This window comes from Struthio camelus, chromosome 17, assembly GCF_040807025.1.
Source record: "Struthio camelus isolate bStrCam1 chromosome 17, bStrCam1.hap1, whole genome shotgun sequence".
In the NCBI taxonomy this organism is placed as follows: Eukaryota; Metazoa; Chordata; class Aves; order Struthioniformes; family Struthionidae; genus Struthio; species Struthio camelus.
This window is the reverse complement of record NC_090958.1, coordinates 10,103,944-10,130,280: the sequence shown is the minus strand read 5'-3', so window position 1 is coordinate 10,130,280 and position 26,337 is coordinate 10,103,944. Positions and strand designations below refer to the sequence as shown.

General features: G+C 42.6%; 1 protein-coding gene across 37 annotated transcripts in view; it reads left to right on the top strand.

Annotated features, from left to right (window-relative positions):
- Positions 1 to 26,337, top strand: part of HIC2 (HIC ZBTB transcriptional repressor 2) — an 89,944-nt gene that overhangs the window by 46,353 nt on the left and 17,254 nt on the right. For 9 of the 37 annotated variants that reach the window (XR_011135025.1, XR_011135026.1, XR_011135024.1 and 6 more), the window contains one exon: positions 20,518 to 20,661. The exons of 4 other annotated variants lie outside the window; for them this stretch is intronic. The gene's annotated coding sequence lies outside the window, so the exon portion shown is untranslated. Of the gene's footprint in view, positions 1 to 20,517; positions 20,662 to 20,900; positions 21,036 to 21,520; positions 21,654 to 22,100; positions 22,234 to 26,337 lie in introns of those variants that run through there. 24 more of the 37 variants (XM_068910901.1, XM_068910891.1, XM_068910902.1 and 21 more) reach the window with 6 other exon arrangements.

Below are 26,337 nucleotides of genomic sequence, written 5' to 3'. Positions count from 1 at the left end.
ACAGGAAAGAATTAAAAAAATGTAAGATCAAGAGACCCAATGAAGGGCAAAATGAAGGAGTGTTATCAAGAGGATGTGTTCCTAAGGCTGGTTCTTCCTCTGTATGCTAGAGTTGCATATAGTGGGGTAATGCTCTAACTGGGTTGACTGAAATGTTGCTCCTTTTTATAGAGCATGTTTTATGTTTTGGCCTGTGACAGAGCATGCTCTGTTGAAGCTGGTTTTGTGCTGTCTGCATTGTCCTCTCCCAGGGTCTTGAGGCCCATTTGAGCCTCTGGGAGAGCTCCAGGTACCCATCTGGGCACAGGCTTTGTCCTCTGCTGGGATGAATCCAGTAATTCCATAGACAGACATGTGTGGGGTGTATGGCACTTCTTAAAATCAACCTCTGGATAATAATTTCCTTCTTTGAATTAGTCAAGGAAGTTTTCACGTGAACCTGAGTGAAATTACTAAGTATCTCAACCTTAGCATCCACGCAGATGATGAGAAAAGGTTCCTTCTTCACAGTTTGAGAATGCTATTCTCCTCTCTCCTCATGATGGAACAATATTTTCCAAATTACTTCCTCCTACTGTAAGCCCCATGTATTTAAAAAAAAAAAAAGCAACCCACAAACAAACTGTTTTTTTTCTTTGACTGCCTTTAATTGGGTAAAAAGTAGAGAGATCTGTGGCAGCAACTGTTGGGAGATGAAAATTTTCACTTGCTATCTCAGCAGACTGCTCAACAGCACTCTTTGAAATGTGTCCCCAAAAATTCTTACAGAGAGACTACGGTCCAACGGAGAGAAAATGCTGCACTCCCTGGATGATCAACAAACTCTCTGGATGTTTACCCAAGCTGGTAAACCAAACAGAGAACATCAGTGTGCTGCTATGTAAATTCATGGTGTGCCAATATCTTAAGCACTGTGCAATTCTGATTACCAACTTTCAAAGTCAGAGTAGGGCCAGGGAAGGTCCAGAGAAGGCCATCAAAAATAGTCTCAAGACAGTTGGCAGGATTTCCCTCTTGACCATAGAGAAGAGATGACTGAGCACAAGAACCGCAGATGTTTTATACCACCAGGATGGGGTGGGGAAAGGGAATAGGGAACAATTCTTCATAATACTTGTTTTATGTTGAATAGATTTAAAACAGGCAGAGAGGGGGCACACTGTCAAGCAATAGTTAACTAGTTAAACTCATTGCCAAAGGGTATTATGCATAACAAAGCCTAAATGGATTGAAAAATTGATGAAGGATAGATAAATCCTTATTAACAGTGATGGTCTGGATACAACCTCTAGATCAGAAAATTTTTAAAAATTGGGGAAGGTATAAGAAGGCAAAAGATTGCTTGTACTCTACCCTATTTCATTGCATTTTTTGGCATTGTTCTGGCTATTGAAGACCAGACAGTGAGCTAGACCTTTGCTCTATTACAATATGGCTATTTTTATAGTTCAAAAGTAGAAGGGGAGCTAGGTACACCGCAGTGCAGGGAGCTAGTTTTGTCTTAGAGCTAATAAGTAGTACAAAGCATACTGAAATGAATAGAATTAGAAGCCAAATGTTTTCTAATACTTTAAAAATTCTTATGCTATGAAATGCTTCGGTAGTCTACTTACTTTGTTAAAATTTTGGCTTAACAAAAAGCTGAGCGTGTTAATGAAGCTATGAGTCACTAGAGTGTTTCTAGGTATTTTTCTCACTTTCTATGTTTGCTGCTACAGACAGCTGAATTGCCTGATAATGTACCTACTGTGCTGGCTTAGGCATTTTAATCCATGTAGTAGTGACTTCTTGGGCTGGAAGTCGAGGATGGCTGCCCTCAGTGGAAGGGGCTGTGGAGCATGATGGGGAGAGAAGGAAGAAGAGGCTGAAGAGGAGGCAAGTGCTGCCCATAAAGATTCTAAAATCTCTTGCACGTGCACAACAACTGGAGAGTCTAATACAGAGCAGGGCTTATAGCTGCAACCACAGTGGCAACAGTCCGTCAGTATTTGGAAGCAGGAAAAAAATCAGTTTTACATTTTGCTAGACGATTGTACTGTAATACAGCAGTGCCTCCTGGCAGGGAAAGCAATGTAATGTAAAGCAATACAGCGTGGAAGAGCAGTTGGAGAGCTGTCAGAAGCTGAGCAGCTTGGACTGCTTCCACGTGAACCTTAAAGCAAGCAAACTTGCTGCAGCGTGGCATTCCTCTGCCCCAAGGAGGAGTACCGACTGCAGCGCAGGCAGGAATAATGTGCTTTGCAAACAATGCAGAGCCTTTGTGTAGAGGGGAGCTGCAAGGTGCTTTTTAAAACAAGACAGTTTTTTTTCCTTCTCTTGGGCCTTGCCCCCTCTGGGGAGTTCAGTGATTTCTTTGCCAGCTCACGAAGTCCTTCTGAGTTCCCATGCCAGGCAGCTCTGCTTCCCAGGGGCAAACGAGTGGCGTACCTGTCTGCTCTCACAGCCTGGCACACCTGAGTCCGCAACGGCACACAGCTGCCAAAGTGGGAGCAAAAGGCTGGGGGTGCTTTAAAGCATAGGCTGGAGGAGAGCCTCTATGTCTGATCTGATTGGGCAAACAAGGAAGTAATGACTCATTTTTTGAACAGTTTGTGTTTCCAGAGGGCTTTGGTGCATGGCATTGGCTTTTATTCCAGGTTTTAGTTGTTGGATATACTTAGCAATCTTACTTGTGGTTTTTAACCCTCCCCCCTTTCCCTGCCCCCAGCATTTTCCTTCCCTTCAAATCCTCTGTCTCACTCTATCTCTTGCTACTGAAAATTGCTAGAGATGATGGGTCCTGCATCTTACTCGGAGCCTCTGGATGCTATTAACAAGTAATTGCTGGGAAAGCTTATTTAAACATCAAAAACTTGCATTATTTTTTAAATTGCCCTTTGAGGTGGCCGAAATGCTACTGAAAGATCACTTTTCTTTAACACTGGACAAGGAAGGGAAATGGTGCTCTAACTACACTCTTTCTCAGGTACTCTGTCACCTTCCTTTTAAAGAAGGGACATGTAGCTCTACTTTCTCTCTGCTTGTTTCTCACCCCATACCAGCAAAAAAACCTACAGAAAGTATACAGTGAGGAGGTTTTATTTGGCTTTACCCCTTCAAAATGTCTAGTGTTTTTTTTTTTTTAATTCTGTAAGAACTCAGCCATTCATTCTCCCTAACTGTTATCCAGCCACCACTTGAAATCCAACAATACTGGTAAATCAGGTGGGGAATTACCTGGGGAGATTTCCTCAATGGCAGGTTGCATATACAAGAGTTGTCCAGCATACGCAGGACCAGGGTACTGTGTCTAATACACTATTCCTTTCTTGTAATCGCACCAGTCTGATCACTGGGTGGCTAAGCCACAGTCTTGGGTGAGCTTGAACTTGAACCTCCACCATTCAGAAACCAGGCAAGTTACAGGTATGATGCACCTCTTGTGGTTAAGGCCACTGTTAGATTGGCTAAAGCGCAATAGGTCTTGCTCAAAATCTAACTGAGGTGTATTTTGTCAATGGCTGTATGATGAGCTAGTCTACTAGTAGCTATTGGATAATCAGGTGAAATCTGCAGTTATTTCACATACTAAAAGCTGTTAGGCAAAGACCTGTCCTCACAGGATCAGTGTCCCTGGACTGAACAAATGGTTCAGTTTGCGCTGGCGCTTACGCAGCTGCAGGGACACAGTAAATGTATTGACCTTCTATTCCTTTCTACTTTTTCAGCTAAGTGTACACACATTACTACAAGACAGCAGCACGTGAGCTCATAGCTGTGCCTCATCACTTCATGAAGTGTTTGCTTTAAAGAAATGACATGGACTTTCTGTGGAGCCTACAGAAGCAGTAGATAGGCTGCCCGGGTCTGAGCCCAAGCAGCAGGCTTTGCCTGTTTTTCTTTTCCAATTTGGTGAATTAAAAAGTAGATACAATGGGAGGCAAATGTCTGCTAGCTCTAGAATGTGAAGGACAAGGTGATGAGAAATCAGTTTTTATTTGTCAGCTACAGCTCCCTTCTCTTTAATAAATTAGTTCATTTTAAATGTGAAGCATGTTCTGACTTAAATGTTTAGTATGCTTGGTAAGAAAAAGAAGTCCGGAACATTTGAGTGGCTGGTTGAATTTTCAGGTAGTGCGATGCAAATGATAAAATGCCTAATACATGTTGTTAGCTGTTTATTAAAACAATAAAAGGAATAAAAATAACAGTTGGACAAATACCTGTAAAACAGAATAAATGTTTCAACTGGAGATGGTGTAGCTCTCTGATTAGCAAAAAATAATACCAAACTAAGAGCAGACTATGTTTAGATGCAGATCAATATGGTCTAGCAGTTACCAGCCACTGAGCATCCTTTATGAAAATAACTGGAGAGTAATGAGATTAAAATTTGTAGCTTTAAATCACTTTAATTTAAAGCCACCATTCCCCCCACCATTGCATTATCTTTGGATAAATAAATAAAAAAAATTCCATTTAGCTGCTGGCCTGGCAGTGCCATGGCTTTTGCTACGCTTGCTATGGTGTGCTAGACAGATACAGGGAGCTCCCTCTGTGTTCATATATGATATCAATAACCTAACACTTTGGCCCTCTTTTTTCCCCCTTCCTCTTTCTCTCATCTCCACTACTCCCCAAAACAATTAAAATTTAAATTTGTGATGCTTTACATACTTCTCAGGGACTGTGAGCTGTCTTTGAAGATAAGTACACCTGGCCTCCTAGTTTCCTGTCTTTTCTATGTTTGATATAAACTGCAAGAAAGCCCTAAAGAGTTTCTTTTTTATATATTACTCCTGGTCACGTTTGGTATTGTAACTTCTGAAAATTAAAATTAATATGATCTCACAGACACACAATCCAATGGTGAAATGGCTTGTAATTTATTTGAACTCTGAAATTCTGCTGATTAAAATTGAGTAAAACTTTCCAATAATTCGTTTACATATCATTTAAAGAAAATCTTAATTATGACTCTGGATTCTCAGTAAAAAGGATAGCTATCTGGTTGATCACTGCTATGCTCTAGAACACGAATTTTCTTCTTAAAGACAGTGGGATTTTTACCATTTTTCCTTGTAAAACTTCTTCAATTATACAACGCATGCATTTGGTTTAAGGGCATGCTGTCTAGAATTTTATGCCCCAAGACAGACATGTCATGCAATAGCTGCAGGTTGGTGAAGAACCTCTGTTGGATTAAACACTTACAAGTACTGACAAGAGTGGGAGTTGAGCATTTGGATGGAGGCCTGTACAGAGGCTCTTGGACAGCTCTGTTCTCAGCTACTCCTACTTGCAATGAGTTATTTTATTCTGCTCTCACCAAGGAATTCAAACTTCCTGAATTTTCACACAAAATGAGAGCGCTGCTGTGTCTCCCCAAGGGAACACGTAAGTCTACCTGGCTATATGTAGACTTTGCTCATAACAGTGCCTGGTCTTCCCAAAGCCTGAAATTTTTGTTCCTAGAAAAATGGAGTGAGTGATTGCGTTCGTGAACTGAACGTGAGGATTTTCTGTAATGGTTTCTTAAATAACTATTCCTAAATTAGAAGCAACTTCAAGTATGAAAGATTTTTGAAGTGTACATCCTGTATATTGTACAGTTATGAAATACAGCTGGATCTCCATTTGTCTGTTGGGGACACAGGCATGCTCTTGTGCTTTAGTTTCAAGTTGCTGGAGGAAGATGTGACAGGCTATATTCTAAGGTCCTGTGACAGACGTGTATAGTTAAGTGCTCTTAGCCAGGCTGATTGCTAACTGTCCAGAGAGTCACTAACACTGAAGTTGCCAAAGAAAAAAAGAGAACGTAAAGATGCTAAATCTTGGTTACGGAAAGCTGCTCAACATTTAAACTCCTGTTGTCTGAGAACATGCGGTGGCATTTATAACGGATACTTGTCTGGTAATCAAAGATCCGCTGTTAATAAATAGTTGGTTAAAGAGTAAGAGTTCACCTCTGGCAGTTAGGGCTGATATTTATGGCTATGAACTTCAGACCTCTTGAAAATGGGAAATGGCAGCAGTAAGAACTGTATGCGTTTCGACGGTTAGGTGGGTTTGGGGATTTGGGGTCCTGCCTATTCTTTTTAAAGCCTTAAGTATCATGTTCTGGCCTTATTCTGGGTTTCATCTGAACAGAGATGGTCAGTGAGATGAAGAGATGCCAAGTATGTAGACTGAGTGAGAAATTCTCTTCTGACCTGTGCTGAATTGATGAGTTGGGTTCATTGCACCCACTGTATCGCTCAGTGCTTGAGGGGTTGTTAAGCGCAGGTGGACTGAAAAAGTTCAACCTAGTCACTTCAGTAGAACTTTTAGTTTGGCACTGCCGTCATAGCTGCTGGCTGCTCATGATGCCTGGAGCCATCTACTGTGGGGATGAGCGGACATACTTGATGCGTGCTTAAACCTGGAAATCTGAATGAATTAACCAGTGGAATAACTTAGGGATGTGACTAAATTAGACTTTTCATCAAGACTGATGCATGCACTCTCACTCGTGCGCTCTCTCTCCTAAAAGCTGTTGCCTGAATGCAAGAATCATTTGCTGGAAAATGAAGGTTTGTGCTGTGACAGAGGGATAAGACTGGAGGATCCTAAAGGGTCCAGTAGTCTTCAACAGCTATGAGCCCATGAATGCTGACCAGCAGCTGCTCACCCCCACAGGTGCCCAGTCTCCCTGTTAAGTTCTGCAAGATGCCTTTCATGAGATGAGTGGCATGGGGGCAGTCTTCTTCATGTACATTCCCTTGTGTTGTGATGCAGTCCTATAGCTCAGCCAAGCAGATCTTCTCTTTGTATTAATTGTGCTAGTCATGAAGATCTGATGCAGAAATTCCCCTTAATGTATTTGCTACCCTAAAATTTTTCTTTTTGTCTCTTTCAGCTGCTTGGGCCAGTGGCTAGTATTCTGTGAGGCTTAGTGAAGAATTAGGTTGAAATTGCCCATGGGTTCCTCTTCCTGTTCCAACTTCAAGGCTCACTTCATTCATCCTGCCCTGGCCATGTCTGTTTGGTGCCCTGACAGCTTCTTCTCCTTGGGAATGGCTGAGTGCAGTTTGCTGTTAGCCCTACATCTTTTTTTTTTTTTTTTTTTTAATTTAAAGGGATCTTCTGAGTGTCCATTTGGCATGAATCAGTGGAAAATTAGCTAGTAGTGGGCAGGGGGGTAAAGAATACTTGGAGTCCTCCATTCATTTTCACTTGGCAGTACCTTGGTGTTGCTCTTGGAGGAGGTCCTTTGCTGGTCCCTGCAAGCCCCTTGAGCACAAAAGCTCTGAAGCTGCCGTTTCAGGGTTGCTGTCTGTCTCTGGAAAGTCATGTGGCAAGGGGCTCTGCATGGTATGGAGAGCAGCTCCCCCCATGCAAGGAGTTACAGGATACTGCCGCGGGTGAGCTACAGCTGGTATGCACTGGTACTAATATAATCCCCCAGAACTGTATCCATGAGACACAAGTGTGACATGTGAGGTATTTAAGGAGACACACCTGTTCTAGACGCAGGCCCCGGTATTGCATGCCTTGGAAATGGAAGTTTTTGGTGGAGCAGGAAAGACTCTCATTTCATCCACAGGAGGTTTTTCCTTTTTTTTTGTCTCCCCAGTTTCACATTATTTTATAATTCCCTTTCCTTGCTATGCAATCCCACAGCCTGTTAGTACCGGGCTGTTTCAAAGGCCAGGCTGGTGCTCGCATCTGAACTTTTTTTTACCTTCGTGTGCGATTCCAGAGTGATTAGCATGAGAGAACAGCTTCTGGACTGAGTGATGGTTTGGGTGTAACTGCTCCCAAGAAAGGGCAGAGAATTCGGAGAATGTCATCTATGTGTGGGGTTGGGCTTTTTAATCCTTTAGATAATTTGGATTTTACTTTGTGTTTACCTGTATTTTTAGTGTAAGACCCCTGGCTTGCAATTTGGAGCAGTGCATCAAGTAAAAATGGTATTATCTCAGCAAATTTTGTACAAAAATATTTTATCCCTTTTGGTTTGAAAACTTTGAGTGTCCTTCCCTCTCTTCTCCCCTTCTGTTCCCCCACCCTTATCCCCCACCAAAAATTATGGTGAAGTAGCTACTTCCCACACAAAAGAAAAATCAAGCAAACAAAATAAATCTGATGGTTGTGCAGTAAAAAGAAATTAATTTGCTCAGATTTTCATCTCTCTTTGTCAAGTTCATTTGGCATTGCTTGTAAAAAGGTTTTGTTTTTTTTCTCCATTGAGGAAAAACATATTTTGTGAGGTTTGTCACAGGACTTGACTACATCTGTCTTTTTTTGTCTTTCAATTAGCATGGGAATTTTCTCTCAAACTTTTTTTAATGTGCCTTCATTTGATGTAAATGGGGAATCCCCTACTCTGCCTTGGTCCTGCTCTGCATGCTACTTCTTTCCATGGATTACAGAATCACCGAATCACAGAATCGTTTAGGTTGGAAGGGACCTCTGGAGATCATCTAGTCCAACCTCCCTGCTCAAGCAGGGTCACCTAGAGCATATTTCCCAGGATCACATCCAGACGGGTTTTGAATATCTCCAGGGAAGGAGACTCCACTACCTCCTCTACCAAGATTCCTGCTCTTAGTGGGGTTTTAAGTGCTTGTTAGCATGGAAGAGCTCGCAGGATCAGGGCCAAGATTTCTCCTATATCTGATAGATGGTTGTGTGAAAATAGCAGCAACTCGAGGGTCTTCCCCTCTCATTTTTATTTTAAATAGAATTTATCAATAAAAATCCAATATACCAGTTGTTTCTAGAACTAATAATGACTAGCAGAGATAAGGAAGAGAGGGTGGGAGACATCTTTTACTTTAGGACTTGGTTAGTTTTGGCAGTTAGGTATTTGGGGGGAGAGGGAGGGGGTATTATTCCCTTCTATAAGAGCTCTGACTTCTGAGTGGGGTGGACTGGAATAACCAGACCCCCAGGGGAAAACAAATTCTTCTTTTTAGGAATATAATTCTGTTGGCAGGGGAGAAGATGCTGGGAATGGAGACTCCACGGCTCCAGCCTCACCTAGCCCATGGGGTAACCTCACTGTGAGCAGGTCACTCGACCCTTATGACAAGGGAACATAGATCTGGAACATTTTAATCCTCATCTGAAAGGTGGCTGTAGTGTGGCTCTGCCTGTACTGCTGCAGACTTGCTGACCAAAACCCATGGTTCTCTTTAGTCCTTCTGTGCTGGACTTTCACAGTTTGACCAGGATTTGTGGAAGAGAGAAGAGAGAGTGCGGTCTCAAAGGGAAGTGTTTGGTTTGTGTTGGTTTCTCCTTCCCCCAACATGTATGAACTATTTTGACAGGAGAAGAAGCCCAAGGAAGAGATAAAAGCTCCAAATCTTGTTTCCTTCCTTGTGGAAAGATACTAGTTTCAGTCCACTGCAGACACACTTTTGTATGGGCATATAGGAAAACACCTGTGATTATGATATAAGTAGTAGAATATCTCAGTGTAAGGGAAGCATCATTCTCATCTAGGTGCGGTGTTGCCCAGCCTTGGACTACCTTTGCATCTCTGCACATCACTGCATCACACTGCACAGACACAGCTTACAGTAGACATGGCCTCAATACCTTGCGAGCAAAAGGTGGTCTCTCTCTCACCCCTGCATTCTCCCAGAGCTAATCAACTTCCAAACAAAAAGCAAAAACATTTTTTTTGGGGGGGGGGGAACGGGGGGGACAGGACTGTTTTGTTTATTTTAGGGGGGTTTCTTGTTCCTTAACTGCACCCTGCAAAATGCCCCTGCTGGGTTGTTTCCAAATACTGGCATCTCTAGGGAAGGGGTTATAAATTGCTAATTTAAAGCCTGCAACAGGATAATTAACTAACCAGTTTGATGTAAATGGCTTAATGGGGTTTTACTAGCCCCTTTGAACTTAAAGTAGCACTAAAAAGTAAACTGTAAATACCTTCAAGGAAAGTACCGGCATGCTTGAATGTGGTGCTGTTTGGTTGTAGGGAGCAAGCCTGTTTGACTTGCCAGGAATTTAGTGGCCTGCGTGACAGCAAACATGTCAAGGGGACGAGGGGACCAAACCATCGCCTCTTTGGGAAGGCTCTGCAGCTACCTAGGTCTTCAGGAAGTGCACAAATTCTGATATATCAGACTTTCAGACCTGCCCTGCCTGCTTTGGAAAATTTAAATCAGAACCTCAGTTTAAATGCAACTGTAATGAATTTCATCAGGATTGAAGAAAAAGAAAAAGCCTGAGGGGGAGGCAGCCACTGGAGTCCACCCTAATTTTCCTTGAGTTATATTTGCATTAAGGTCTTTTGGCAAGTCCAGGCAGAAACACTTATAAGACTCTGTTACAGAAGACCTCGTTACCCACTGAACCGCTGAGACAACGTTCTGCAGCCCTGCAGCAGATTCCAGTTTCTGCTGCATCTTGGGGACTTTGGGAAGAACCTCTAAACTTTTATTCTTCCTGAGCTATTACAAAATTCTAAGGGAGGAAGCCAACAAAATATTAAGCATCTAGAAATGAAGATCATTACAAAATGGAAGCATTTCGCATAATTAGGCAATGATCTCACTTCTGACTCTCTAAAGTGGTGTGTCAGAGAACAGAAATTTGGGCCCAAAGGCAGGCAGGAGTATCCCACTGTCCCTGCCTCGAAGGGAGAGGAGAAAGCTCCTCCTTGTCCCCAGCACTGCTCTGCTCCATCTCCTTGTTCTGCACGTACCACGTGGTGCCAACAAGGCCGGCACTGGGGGCAATTCTTCTCTTCATTGTTTCTCTCTTTGACCACCAACCTCCTTCTATTGCCAGCAGCCTTCCTGGATAGTGGAGGATGTTTTGGAGTTTGAAGCACGATGCTTAATTACTTCTGTGACCTCTGACACATGGGATTTGGCTTTACAACCAGCTTTGCTGGTTGTTCCTGGTCTTTGGCTGTGCTTTCCTGCCTGCTTTCTTGTGCTGGCACTGAAGACCATGAGGCTGTAAGGCTGAACCAGACCAGGGCTGATCCAGGAACAGGGCAAGACTTAACCTTTTCAGTGGCAGCCCTGACTTAGATGGGCTAAAACAGATCACAGTGCCTTATCCTCTATATGAAATAATGCACCTTCTCCACTAGCAATATTAAAGCTGGCTTTAAAAAAAGAAACAGAAAAGACTGAGGAGGCCCTCTGTTGTGGAGGGCAATGATACAGAAGTGCTACATCTTATTTTAAAAAACATGTCTGACATAGGAGTCAGTCCTGTACTCTAATTGCTCATGTGTCTGTGGGCCTATTATATGCAAAGATCAAAATGCTTTACTGTGTCCTTTAAAATGAGAGGTAATAACATGGCACTTCTTTGCCCCTACCTGTTGACTGAAGAAGTTGGCAGCACAGCATTTTACCTGCTTGCTCTGTGTGGGTGGGAGCAGTGTGGGTTTAATTTGGGGTTGACTGTGCTGGCAGGGATCTGAGAGCAGGGCTTGCCCAGCTGCCTGTGCTAGGCTGTGGATGTTAAGTCCTCACTTTTACGAGCACTAACCGAGATCACAAGTTTAAAAAAACTAAAAATGCATGCGCTATTATAAAGAGAGATACAGGCAAGCAGAACAGCTCGGTGCACAGGCAGTGTTGGCAGCTGGAGGCTCCCTTCAAGAAACTCCCGAGCACCTTAGCATGCCAGCTTTGATATCTTGGCATCTGACTGCGAAATGCTGCAAATACTCAATCTTAATCCTTCGTTCCCACACGCTGACTTGTATCCAAGGGGAACTTTTGTGAATGTTGTTGTTATTCCTATGTAATTTCAGCTATTTCTTTACTCTCCAGCCTCCCTCCTCATGTGGCTGATCGAGTGCAGCGTCTTCCAGGCCTTTTATGCCAGATCTTTTGGATTCTGCTTCTCTCATGGGGAGGCAAAAGGGCATTTAGTGTGCATGCGCAGCAGGAGGAACAAACCCGGTGTCTGCAGGGGGGGTGCTTTTCATGAGGCTTTTCTCTCCCTAAATTATTCCCCCTGAAAACTCTCCTCTAAATTTTTAGATTCCTCTGTCACTCCCTCGTCACTCCTTCAATAATATGACCCATTAAAAAACAAATAAACCTTCTCAAACTTCCCAGGAAAATAAAAATTAAGTTAAAGAAAAAAGTAGACTGTAATAATCAACCTTTCTTTCAAATTAGAGATGGTCAGAGTTGGGGCTTCCTTCTGAAGTTCTGGGTGCTTTATGCTAAGCCCATCTCTTTTAATAAGCATGTTTTTGTCTCTTATAATGGAAATTTTATATGAATAATAATTATACATGGAAAAAAAAGCCAGCACGAGTAAGAACCCCAGGCCTACTGTGCCTTGGGTACGTATATCCCATTGAAAGACGCAGACATGTCAGTCACTTTTGGGCAGCACATTTGTTAGGCCTGTCTTGAGCTTTGCCTATCTCCCAGTGACCTAATCTCTTCTGAGGGGAAAGAAGTAATATTTTCAAGATGACAAGGCAGAATTTATTATCTCAGCAATTTCACTGTATGTTTTAAAAAACACAATAATCCCCCATCGCATACACCTTTTGTTTTGAAACCCACCAAACTTGATACCCCTATTTTATTCACTGATTCAAGAACAACAGGGGAAAATGTGAGCAATAAACCCTGGCCCAAAACACTCTCAATGGCTGCTGCTAGAGAAAGAGCAAATTACGTGTAACAGTGCTTTTTTGACCTTTCCTCTGTTTTTCAGAAAAATGAAAAATTTCATCAGCATTTTTTTTTAATGGAAAGCTGTGTGAAAATTAGAACACCCTGAGGATAAATTTTAGAGTGGTGTCTCCTTTGGGTTTGTTGAATTGTTTCCTAGTTAGAGAGGACTCGGAAAATCCAAGCCCTCTTGCAACATGTCAAAATCAAATTCTTCAAAGGATGCTGTGCCAAAATATCTTGCCTGTTTGTAAGCAAATGCATACTGCTGGGAATATCTCTGCTTGAGCCAGCATTCTCGCATGCAGGTGGACTGCATTAAATCAAGCTGATGAATTACTTTTTTTTTTTTTTTTTTTTCCCCCCTCTAGGTAAGTCCCTGCTATTTCTCCCCTGCACAAGATGAAAAGGGTTTTCACATTACATATCTTCTTATAAGACTTGAATTGCCTGGAGTATCTGTGTGTGCAGTGACTGGTCCTGGGAGGGTCTGGGGATTTGGGATTATTGTCAGGTTCTTACACTAAGGTAGCAGAGAAAGGAAATGTGTAAAAGCTATGTTAGCATCACGGTAGCCTGCCTACCAAAGAACATAGCCTCTTTCAGAGGACAGACATGTTCAATGATGGAAGATAACCGGATGGTGAGAAGGATGCCACCTATGCTTGTCATATTCAAGTTCTTTACAGTGGATGACTGCTGCTTGTTTTGGGATTTGGATAATTTTTTGCTACTGTTAGAAGAAAAAAAATCTTTGAATAAGGCCTCTGCCAATAAAATATCTGTGGAGGGGATAGATTAACCCTAGGTGGACTGACTTGAGGGATTAGAGAAAGTTAGACTGCGTCAGAACATCCCTCTGCCTTACAAGGCAGGTAAGGCCTCTGCCGTCGCAGGTTCCCAGGCCTCAGGAGGTGGGTGCTGTGGGGCAGCAGCAGTGCCCGGGCACCTGCGCTGTGGCATAACAACGCTGCAGTTTATTCAGCCCTCCGCAGCAACAGAACTGTATGTGGCTGCATAGCGCGCTGCCAAGGGCAGGGACTGAAAGCAACTAGATATAGGTGTTTGGGAATGCACTATGCCAAGAGAGAGGTTTTAGTCCAAATACATCCTCACTAAAAGTACTTTTTGCATCCTCTGGGAGTCTCTTAATGTTATTATATTAGTGGGCTCTGCCGGAAGCGGTAAGGCTGTAAGAACTTTTTTTTTTCTTCCAAGGTGTAGTATCGGTGTTTGTTGTAGCTGCTCGAGGTAGTTGGTACACATATCACTCTTTGGGCCAGATCCTGATCCTATTTATGTAGTTGTAAAACTGCTGAGTTGTTTCATCTGTGTAACAGAGGTTTCAGTCCCTCTGGCTGTTCTAGGTTTTGTTTTGATTTTTGTTTTTCCTTTAACTGCTTCCCTTGCTGACAAGGGAGTGCTTTATGGGAAGTGATCCAGAAACCTTTTAAAATAGCCTTTCGGGTTTTTTTTTGTTTTTTGTTTTTTAACTCTTGCTTAAGCTTTTAAATATGCCTCTGAATTCTCATCAGAGTGCCTATGAAACCTGCCCGCCAAGCCTAAATCTTGCAGGAGGTGCGGCCACATTTGTGTTCTCAGAGCTGTCTCTGGCACAGAGACCTGGTACACCTGTGTCTCTTACTAGTTTCAGTACCGTCACAACTTCACCCCTCATGCCTGTTTCTCTGGTACCTCCTGTTTTTCCCAAGGTTATCTTCTATAAATAGAACCTGCTCCAGCTTTTCACTCCCCCACACTCATCTTAGGAGAATAATTACCAAATGAGATGGTTTTAATAGTGCTGAAAGAAGGAGGATGATCCATTCTTCTATGCTCTTTGAGGCTTGTTTCTGACAGGAAATAAATGCACAAATTGCTTAGCAATTTCCTTAGGTGACAACTGTAGCTTTTGAAATACTTAAGCCTGAGTATTTAATCATTTGATAAACTACAGGTTATCCAAAGAATAAAATTCTTCTACTTGTTTTGGAGCTCACAGAATTCCATGCAAATGTCTCAATCTGAGTATAAAATCTAGCATTTTCCTTAGCTGTTTTTACACTGGTGGATATAATGGTGGTATCTATCATTCACCTGTCCAGAAACCAAAACCTTGCTCAACCCAGGCTGACAGAGACGCTTTGGATGATGCAGCTATCTGGCAGCAAGTGATACAGCAGCCAGAAGATGCAACCATTTCAAGCATTCATAAAGCAGAAAGTTTTCTTTTTAAAAACAAAACAAAAAAAAGCATGTAAGGGCTTGAGGTGGCAATGCTGACTTTACTGTGCTTTAAACTATGCCTGCAGCAGCTCAGAGCTTTATAAAGTATAAATCCAGAGAAATGAAGGAGAAGCTGTCTCTACAGGCTACATGATGCAACTGGTGAGCAGATATCAGGGTGTTCTGCATGGGATAAGTGCCTAGAGATACAAATGCTGTGTAAAGGAATCATTAGTGACACACATATGCATGCTGGCAAATTAGACTGTATTTGATAGAAGGATAAGAATCTGCTACAGCTTTTTTTAATCATCCTCATCATGATCACCTCATGATAAAACATTAATTTCTCCAGTGCAAATAAAAGCGCAGTGCATTTCCCAGATAATCTCTTAAAAAACAGATTGGCGCGTAAGCATAAACCGGGTTGGAACAACCAGTCTCATCCTACAACTGGAACTACCCTGAGCACAGAATGAAATGGGAACGGCGGCACTCTTTCAGGTTTTACAGCCACATCTTTGCTCTACTTTGACAATTATTTATTACCACTTATACTGTGCTTTGTAAACTTAGGCAGCGCTTCATGAAGTAAGACATATTTCCTATTTTGAAGATCCTATGATCTTGTGGACTGATAAGGCATACAGATTATCCCTTGGATGTTCATAAATATTATTAGCAATGAGAGTTTTATTAGCGCTTCGTCCTTTCAAGCCTATGGCTCTTTGTTTTTCTTAAAAACAGTTTCTTAGTCAAGTGCTGAAACAAGGATTTTGACACCTTTATCTGTCAAGCTTGAATAGTGTGGGCATTTTTTTGTTTTGCTTGTAGTGAAAGCAAAACCCAAGCAGAGATCTAGTGCAGTGACTATTGCTCTGCATGAGTTTAATCCACGGCCTTTGCTTTCCCTCTGACTCTGTGATAACAAATCTGGAGTTTGGATGATGGCAGCAGAGAGCAAGCTTGGGAGGTTTGTGTGTGTGTGTGTGCATGCGCGTGCGTGTTTTAAATAAACAAACAATGGAACAGCAACTCAACAAATTGTGAGTGGTGCTAATTTGTTATAGTGCTTGCCTTCTGGCAGTGTTGATTTAGGAGAAGCTGAGCAAACTGGAACGGATGCGGGAGACGCTGGTTCTTTTGCTGTGGTGTGTGTATATGGTTCAGTGTAAAATGCTTCTAGGGGTCCTGTTCTGAGGAGCTTCCAGATTACAGGGTAAAGCACGTGCATTAGCTGCCAATCCCCTTTTCAAAACCAAACTTTGGATAAAACTACTTTCTCCCTTGCCTTGCCCTTCCCCTTCCACTTTTCTAAAACAAAGACTTGGTTTAAGTCTTGATTCATGGCAAGAGCCTGTAATTTGTGTCTTTTGAGAACTGCCAAAAAATCCCTGACCTTGACAAGAATAGTGTGTAGGGAAGGAAAGGAGGACGATTCTTTGCTTTGGATTGTAGTAAAGTTTTCAACATCCCATGACCTTGCTGGGCTACCTTTCATAATGCACCTGAATTTGTAACCCCCTAAACTCAGAAACCTTCTGTCAGAGAAGGCTGGCCAAATGCACATGAGATATCTGCAGCCCTGGACCACTGTTGTGCAGTGCTGCAGAATAATGACGGCAGGATGGGAGCCTTGCTGAGAAGAGGTGGATTTTGGAAGCATATTAAGAGTGATCCCCTTACAATCTGTGAGCTGAGTTTATAAAAGCTTGAAGCCTCAAGTGAAGGAGACAGAGGAATAAAACAGTCAAAATTAGAATGTGGATCACTGGTAGTGTCTGAGCGAAGAATTTTGAAAATGGATAAAATTACATAAAGCACCAATATTCATGTGTCTTGCCATAAGCCCTGCTATCCCCTTAGGACATCCTCAGCTTGGAGAGATTTGGATGCAATGCAGATAGTTTGCAAGACTTTGAGTCTGTTATGGCTTCTGGCCTTACAAGTGATAATGGCTTTCTGGCACCCTCTTGTTAGCCAGGTTCAGAGTTGCAGAAATACTTTTGTGGTGGTTGCAAAGGACAAACTGTAGGAGGGTTTGAGGTGATCAGTCAAGCATCTGATTCTGAGGGATGTTTGACAGGCAATACTGTGCAAGGTCTTGATACTGTTAGGACCAATTCTGAAGAAGTAGTTTACCTGAAAGACTTCTCAGGAGTGTAGTGCACTGGAAGAATCTCAGGCCAGGTTAGCGCTTAGAGGCAAAGACTTCTCTAGGAAGTACAAGGTTGAGTACAGAGCCAGTTCTTGGCAAAAAAGAGAAAAATGGTTGTTAAAAAACAGCTAAAAGTGCTGTTTTTAAGGAATTATTTATTTGTGTTAAGGAGAATCACTGCTGCTGCACCTGCAGGTAGGGATGAGGTAACAGAATGAGATTTGATCTTGGAGAAAAAAATGAGACAGCCAAGTTTGTTTCTGTGCTCGCTGGTATCTGGTATATGGTGACAGTGATAACATTTTGGTCCAAAGCTGTCCTTGTCTTTCCCACACCCCTCAGCATGGAGCTTACTGTAAATTGCTGCAACAAGTTCATGGTATTTACAGCATTCTGTATGCAGAGGCTCCTGTGCAGACTGCTTCTCTCTGCTGTTACCAGAAAAGTTTGCTCAGTTCCCACAAGAAATAAAAGTAAGCAGGCCAATTGGGAGAATCTTTCTCAAATCCTCTCCCATTTCTTCTAGTACTCCAAGGCCTTGTTTGCTCCAACAAACCCTGTAACTAAGGCGTCTGAGTCACAATAGCTAGTGGATTTAACACTCCCAGCTGTCTGCTTCATCCCTGTCCTGGAGATCTCCCCGCAGTTGCAGGAACAGCTGAAAGATCTGTGCATTTGCTCCAGTGTTGCTGCAGTTCACAGCCCAGCTATCAGCTTGTACTGGTAGTGAGTCAGAGGTCTAATGCTGTGCTGCAACGGGGAGGTTGCTACAAGATCGTCATGGCTGGAAAAGGGTCAGGACTTTCCTTTTTCTCTACCATGCTGTATGCTCTTGCCCCCAAAGCAATGCCTAGCATGAAGCTGCCATCTTGTGCAACCCCTACCATACTGAAAAGCAGGTCCCAAGTTTTTCAGATCAAAAGCATCTTCCCACTTCCTGTAATTCATAGGTTTGTTAATTCTGCCTAACGCTCTCTAGGATTAGCTGAAAGGTAGCAATAATCCTTTTGAAAAATCTGAAGTTCTTGTATTATAAAGGGAGACTTCTATACATCAAGGCTCAATGGTAGCTGGAAACAGAGGAGTTTTGCATACCAAAGGGAACCAAAGTGGAGGATGGCAGACATATCCTTCTTCCAGTGTCAGCTGGGCTGCTCCACCAAGTGACGTGGGTGTCTTAATGCAATAAGGAGTCATTGGATGAGCATGGGGCATTGGGGCTGCCTGCACCGCTTGTAATGCAGTATCAAAGTGCAGCTGGAGCTGAGCTTGCTCAGCTATTGCAGGGCTGCAGAAGGGTCCAACATCTATTGCCCCTCACTAGCTTCTGAGGCTTGCTTTGTTTTGTGCCATCCTGTCGTTCTGAGATCAGCTGCGCTCTGCAGATATGCAGAAAATTTTAGTGCCTGGCCTTTCCCTGAGAAGAACCTGATCTCAATGCCTCTCCTTTTCTCCTCCCATCGAAGGGCTTTGGGTTGTCCTAATCTCCTTCGTGTTGCCAGTGAAATTAAATGTATGTTATACAAAAGCTTTGCTTAGGAATTGACAGGGAGCTTCATTTCTGACTGCAGCATGAAGTTCCAGCATTAGGAAACACCTTTGTTTTAAACAATTCTCCATGAATCTCTGCCCTGGAGGGGAAATACAACTACAGAGAAGAGCTTCTTGCTTCATGGTAGGAAGAAGTAAATTGCTGTAATCTGGGTGCATATCTTCATTTGGGCTGCTCTCTCAAAACCAGTCCAAGAAATACCTTCACGCAGCATTCAGTACCCCGTTCTTAAGCTGAGTATTGCTGAGTGGCAGTGTTCTGATGCCGGCAGATGCAGCCAGGACTGTGTTGCTTGCCTGCGCTCCAGCCTGTGTTGGATCACTTGGAGAGGGGGGAGCTCCAACTCTTTGGGGCTCAGGTCCTTTATGCTTAAAGCAGCACGCTGTTTAAATGTGGACTGGACTGTTCGTGCTAGCAGTGGTCCGTTCAAACTAGTTCAGCAAATGCTTTTGGCTCAGCATAGCCCAGGTCAGTAAGCAGACACTCGCTTACATTTCACTTCTTTATTGTATTGACAAGATTTAAAAATCTTCAGCCTAGAGCAGTCAAAACAGGCCAATCTGAATCAAAAGACCTATTAGTTCAGCATGAAAGGGATTTAGTTGCAGAACTGTGGGGACAAGGATGCAGGTGGGAATGATGGGAACCGTCTATTCTGGGCCTGACCCCAGCAGATGTCCAGGAAGAATGAAGAACTGTCTCTTTACCTTCCGTGTCCTTTCCATGAAGACTCTTTCTATTTGCCAGGGTGGTGTACTCCTATATTTTCATCCAAGTAGATTCATTATTGCAAGTCTTTTTTGTTGGCTTTTTATCTTTTAAGGTTGAAAATGTAATCAATTCTCTAACTTTTTAAATGTTTGTAAGATCTGTATCTCCAGCAGCACAGCTGGAAACATGCAGCTGTCAGTGTGACAAGAGCTATGCAAAAGCGCCACTTTGCCATGAGTGTCTAAAAACCTGTTTTAAATCCCTGCAAGGCTACAGAATTCTTTTCCCTTTTTTTTTTTCTCTTTTTGTTTTTTCTCCACTGCTGGGGCAGCAATATCACTTGTAGAGAGGGACTTGTACTTAGCATCTACCCTGAAGCTATCCTCCTTGATAATACTGCCTCAGTTGAATACAGAAACTCCTGGGGAAGGAGGATATGCGCTGCAGAAGATACCTTAAGTTGGACGAGTCTTGTATATCCATGCCAAGGAAAGGCACCTCCCACAGAATGGATGTTGTTGCTCTTTACTTTGGGCAGGGAAGGGTGGAATTACACACCTGAAGGTCCAGAAACATTCAGTATTGTGATTCTTGTACCAGCTGTAGTTCACCATGAATCAATTTATCTGCAGTCTCTAAGAACAGAGAGACTTAAATGTTATTAGTGAAACATCATTATAAATAGGAGAAGGTATACAGTATTTTCTTTTCCCTCAACAGATGTAACATAAGCCAAAGGACCCTGCCTTGCTCAAGGCCATAACATCTCTAGAAAACCAGGATTTCAAAGGCTTGGGAAGGGGGACAGAGAAATGGAGACAACACAGAGGATCTGTGGCAGCTTTTAAGTGTTTCTTCCATTGCTTGTACTGTGTGGGGAACAAGTTTGTTACCAGACTTTTATTGTTGTAGAAGCATTTCTAAATGGTGATATTTAGTTGTCTGAACTCCTGGGCAGAAGGAAGCTGGTGCAGAAGCCCTGGGATCTTCTGTTCTTGGATCTAAATGGCATGGTCCCCCTGAAGGTCAGTGCCTTTGGAGTCCTGAACGGAGATGGCCAGAGAGAGTGATCAAGAAACTTTCAGAGACCTTCCCCACTGTTTCCATTGCAGTTCAGCAGTCTTGGGGAGATGGGTGGAGGGGAGGCTGTTCTAGCAGTTACGTTTTTAAGGCAGGTGGCCATTTTAAAATGTACATTTCAATTTTGATTGCAGTTTTTTAATTGCATTTAACAGCGTCCCTGCTGGTTCTCCATTCTGCATCCGTGCAGCCACGTTCTATTGATGGCCTGTTGTGATTTCAATGGAACATCATGGGATGTACCTGGCACGTCGGGCAGCACTGGATGGAGGTGCCTTTAGCCCAATGTACCTGGCATGGTAAGCGGCAACCAAGTGGTTAATCTGCATTCTACTGCTCGTAGTCTCAGCTTGTATAGCAAGGTGTTCCTGCTTTGCTGCAGCCTTGCACTGACTAGAAATCACTTTGCTCTCCTGATGTTAGTGCTTTCATGCACACAGAGCCCTTACCCTCTTCACCTATGGAGATTCCCCTTCCCTGTGCAATCTGCCATGGAGCAGGGAAGGGACTAGCCATGTCAGACTGTTTGTTATTCTAGGACAGGAGAAAGAAGAGACTGGGGACATCATGTGACTCTTTTTCTTCTCTCCTTGGGCCAGGAGCTGGTAGCAGTTGAGCATGTATCGCCCACGTACTTAATGTCCAAACGTTGCCGCACAAAGGTATCAAACAGGTGCTTGTGTCCATAAGCAAAGCTATATTGTTTCTGCGGGAGTCCTGCGAGAGTTGCTTCAGGGAGCAGGGAGGGCAGTTCTGCCTGGCACTAATTGCAATGTAACAAACTAAATAAAGACCACTTTAGGTTTGCTGCTGTGCTATCATCCGTGAAATGATCCTCCATTCTCCTTCACACCTGCAACATCAGCTGCACATCCTGTTCTGCCCTGCATGCCGCTTTCTCTCCCTTTCCCTGCTCTGCACTCACTAACTTGACACGTTGGTCTTACCTATTTTGAAGCACGAGATATTCCTGTGTGACAACAAAGGGTGCTGCATCCTGTTTTCTGCTTGAGCCCCCCCTGCACAATTTTTGCTGCTCTACTGTCAGTGATGAAAAAGTGCATGTTCTTGTCTCTGCTTTTAAGCTCTGCTGTCTGCCTGCTCACAGGAGCTGGGGATAGGGAACCATCTGGGCTAACACAGTTTGTGCATTCCTAGGCCTGCCTCTGCTGCTCTGGAGTGTGAACACGTTTACAAGGCATGGGCTAATAACCTGCCAACTGCAGCTCCTGGGGGGAAGGTTAGCAGCTATGAAAGTCCAGCTCAATGATACCTCAGGAGAATAATGGAAGTAGGTTCTGCAGAGATGTGGGGAGAGGGAGGTCAGGTGGACCAGTGAGCAGTAGGAAAGTTCTCTTCCCACTGGGGTTTCAAGTGCTCTATAAAAGTTAGATCTTCTGAAACTGAAAGGTGAACAAGTGATCTGTTTCAGTTTCACCCAGATCCAGTAGCAGCTGGACATGCATTATTTTATGTCAAAAGTTGGAGAACACTGTAAATTGGTGGGATAGAGCAACACAGGAGACAATTGATTTTGTTTTGCCTTGAACTTCTCTGTGCTCACTACTGCAGTGTCTGCTCTGTGCAGCAGAACTGCTTGGGAAGGTGGAGCAATAAGTCAAAAGGCCACCATCTTTTTGTAGCAATATTATAACATGAACAGTTATAGTATAACATGCTTTAATGGCATCTAATTTGATACACCACATCTCATCTGTTTGTTGGTTTTTATCTGCAGTACTGTTAGTTCACTATTCAGGTGCTCGGTGTCCAGCCTTCTCATCCATCCACAAATCCTCTGCGTGAAATGAGTGATTCCTTAGATCTGTTTTTGATTGATTCTTTGCTTCACTGGTGTTGCTTCTTAAAAGGTAAACAATGTTCATACGCTGCAATCTATAACTCACAGGTGAAATCAAATAGCATCTCCCGCCAGAGGTTGCCAGGATAACACATTTAGTGTTCATTCTGCAATTACTTTTAGGAAGAGAGTTAGCAGTATTACAGAGAATCAAATCTGTAGTGAATATGTAGATTTTATACTTTTTAAGGGGGTGAAGGGACTCCTATTCTCCTGTACTTTGGCAATCTAATTTTCAGTGGCTTTCAGTCTTTGTGGAAATGGAGAGCAAATTAAGTTTTTTCCTGTTCTGTAGTGAGAGTAGCAAAGCTCCTGGAGCAGTTGGTGTGTACTGCATAATCTTTATGCCCATTGGATCACAGTGCAGCCCAGGTTGGTGCTGAGCCACTGATTAGTAACTTGCAGTTACCCATTTCATTGGGTAATATTGCTTATGAAGACACTATCAACTCTTAGCTTGCACAGCTTTGATGTGTAGCATCTGCTTGCAGCATTACTGTATTCTCTGATTTGTGCCCTGTATTTTTCGCATCTTTGCATGTGCTGTGTCTGTGTCACGGATATGGTGGAGGATATGGAGGAGAGCCTTTGTCTTGCTGCTTTCCTCTCTTGCACAAGAATCCTTGAACAGATTCATTGCTCTGAAAACCAGATGTCCTGAATGACTAGGAAGCAACCTGAATCTGAAAAGGAACCACCTCTAGTGCTATTTGCCAAAGCCTTCTCTGGTCATGTTTCTGAGGAAAATGTTAAAGAGTGAAATTTTGCTCACCAAATTCAATAATAAAAGTTTGTGGCCCCAGTGAGACACTTATATTTTCCTGAGGTTTTGTTTTTGTTTTTCTTAATAGAAATGCCTCTGAGCCTTTTCTGAGCAGGGCTCCTCTGAACTGGGAATATGTTTCCCTGTCTTCCTCCAGAAGTAGAAAGGGAAGGCTTCTTAAAAATGACACTGAAATACAAGAAATATCAAGCACTGTGATTTTTCAGGAATGTGGGGGGGTGGTGGTTGTTGTTGTTGTTCTTCTTCTTGTTGTCCAAGTGTTCAGGGTTGTTAAAAGCCTGTCCCTGCAGAACTATACAAAGCAAGGCCTTTGTAAGGAAGGCTGTACCTGCCGTTTGTGTGAGAAGATCTGCTAACTTTTATACTTTAGGCCCATGCTTTCGACTCGCAGTGAGATCTTGGGAATGCTACAGGTTGAAGAATAATGTCTCCTTCTCTTTTGCAAATAATATTTCCAACACTCCCCTCTTCCTCCACCCCGAGATGCATCACTGCTAAAGCAGGGTGTAGAACTGGTCAGCCCTGGACAAACATCTGGAATGGATTTATTTGTGTTCACGACCGCACACAATACATAAGCCAGGTTGATGCTGTAACATTTTTGCCAGCAGAGGTACATCACTCAAAGGAGTTTTCTGACCCATGTGGCTGTCCTGGTAGAAGCCCTCAGTGGGGATTCCCTGACAAACTTTTAAACATGGAGTTTTAAACTTGGCTAAAGGTTTTGCTGCCTTGTTCCATTACATGAATTGTGCTGGAGTTGCTAAATCCATGTTAGACTTCAGCTCTGAGAACTCTTTAAATTATTAGACAGTCTGGTAGTGCTTAAACCTGACCGCTGCTTTTAAAATATGCCTCAGGTAGTAACCTACCCCATGTTTTTGGGCTTGCGCATGTGAATACTTTTGTAAAATTTGACAAGTGGGATAAATAGAGGCAACTTAAACAATTTGTACTATGTTAATTTTTCAGCTGGAGAATATACTGAAGTTTAATAATAGCATTATCTTCCTCATAAAAGTCAATAAATAGTAGAACTACAATTCTACCCCTGCTCACAGGGCTTTCCCCTGCAGGCTCATTACCTTATTTTGATATCATTTAATGCAGAAGGAAAAACTAGAAGTAAAAATCTAAGAATATTTCCAATTAGTAGCTGCAGCAATCCTGTGCTCTTTGCAAAAGCTTATACAAACGTGTATGCAGGGTTTTCTAGACCTGTGCTTCAAGTGCCACATGAATGGAGAGTAAGTTTGCTTTTCGTTCAGTAACACACTTTTTTGTTAGTCTGTATAGGCAAAAAATATTATTGCTGCTGTTTCCCTTCTTGCATTTCTCCTTTATGGAATGATTAAAAATCATATTGAGGGATTTTGTTTCAGAGATTCATGCAGAAGGAACATTGTATCTGTAGTGAAAACACTGTAGTAGCTGGCTGACTGGCTATTCTTGTGCAGTTTGCATTTATATATATAGACTGTTATGTCGCAAGCCATGTTTTTGTGCTTTCCTATCAATGTATCTCTGTGACCCAGAAGTAAGTCCTTTTACTGGCTTGGTTAGATAAAAGTGGGTATTTGGTGCCTCTCTGCTTTGCTTCTTCCTCTTAATCAGCAGTTCTGGAAGCAAGCCACTAAAACCAGACATATTGCCTGCGTGCTGCAACTCTGACGTAACTAATTACAACAAAACTTGTTTTTAAAGTGCTCAGCACTGTGCACTGGCGGTAATCCCTGTCTCTGTCACATTTCTGTGACACTGTAGGGCGAGTTTCTATGAAATACTGCACATGGAGAAGAAATAAGTGGCTAACACCATGGCAAGCTTGTATTTCATTCTCTGATTGCCACCCTTTCTAAGAGCCAGGAACAAAGTGAATGTGCGTGAAGGCATATTGGTGAATCTAACATCTACTCTGGTTCCCACCCATTGCTGAAACAATACAGAACAGAAAAGCAGAGAGGTCAGTTTAGCTGGGGTCAAGGTCAAAGGCCTCTGAGAGCGGGGTGGATATTGGATTAGATGCTGGTGCACTGAACAAGGGCCACAAAATTCTGCCAAATGCCTAACAAAGTACCAGGCCAACCTGCTACCAGGCCAACTGGAGAGATGTGTCCTGCAGAAGCAGGGAGGGTATCTGCTTGCCAGAGCTAGTGTTAACAGAGTAAGTACCATCCTAGTCAGCCAGCAGAGTTGGAGGAAAAGTTGCATTAGTTTATTTTTGGTTTTTTTTCATAAAGCAAAACTTTTTTGTTGTGCAGAAATGGATGATGTAAATTTACCACCTTTTCACAAATGAAATCCTCCTATTTATCATCAGTTGGTGAGAGTTAGGTTTGGGAGAGTATTTTTTAGCCTTAATATTGAAAATATCACCCAGTATTTCTTTCTCTTGAGTATGTATACTTGAGCCATAGGGAAGATAACGCAGTCTAATGCTTCATCATTTGAAATCTGATGGGACAGCATGTGGTACTCATATGATGGGACTCACAAGCAATAAAAACATTAACTTTTAATTAGCCTACGGATATTAGGAGAAAATTTAATCTCTTCATTTCTGTGGAAGTGTGGCCTACTCCTCTTTCAACAGGAGAAATCTGTTTGAATAGTAAAACGAACTGGGAAAGGAAGAGAGAAGGGGAAGGCTAAAGGTAGTTATTGTATGCTTAGTATTTAATTCCTATGTTTGAACCTCAGAAACCATTTAAAGTCAACCATAAATAAATAACTTAAACAGATAACTGCCTACTACAAATAGTAATTGCCACTTTCAAATAAAAATCCTAACAACAAAAGTCAAAAACTGATCTTGGATTTCTAATGCAGCCCCAACTTTAAATTCAAATTCTTATGAATTGTAATATCTGCCAAACTTACAACTGCAATTGGTTCTGATACTCATCAAACTGGGTATTTCAAAAGGTCCATACTACTCGGAAAGCCAAGATAAATATCTAAATTAAAATATATAGTGAACACTGTTTTTGAAGTACACGAGCTACACAGAGGTAACCACAGTCTCTCTTCCCAGTATTTCCAGGTATGCACTGAGAGATTGTGACCTGACACATTCCTTCAAAACTAAAGGGGGGTGGTGGTGGAAATTAACTTAAAACAGTTTCAGCTTGTTCAGTAGTTTTTGCCGCATTTAACTAGCTCAGCATCCTGAATTTCAGCCAGTTCAGGGTTGATTCTAGCCCTTAATGTCAATGGATTGCGATGTGGACTTTGCCAGGGGGCTGGTTTTTAAAGCTGGCATGTCATACTCATAAGGAGATTTCCCATTCACACCTCAGTGTGATTAATTCCATCTTCAATGGATTTAGT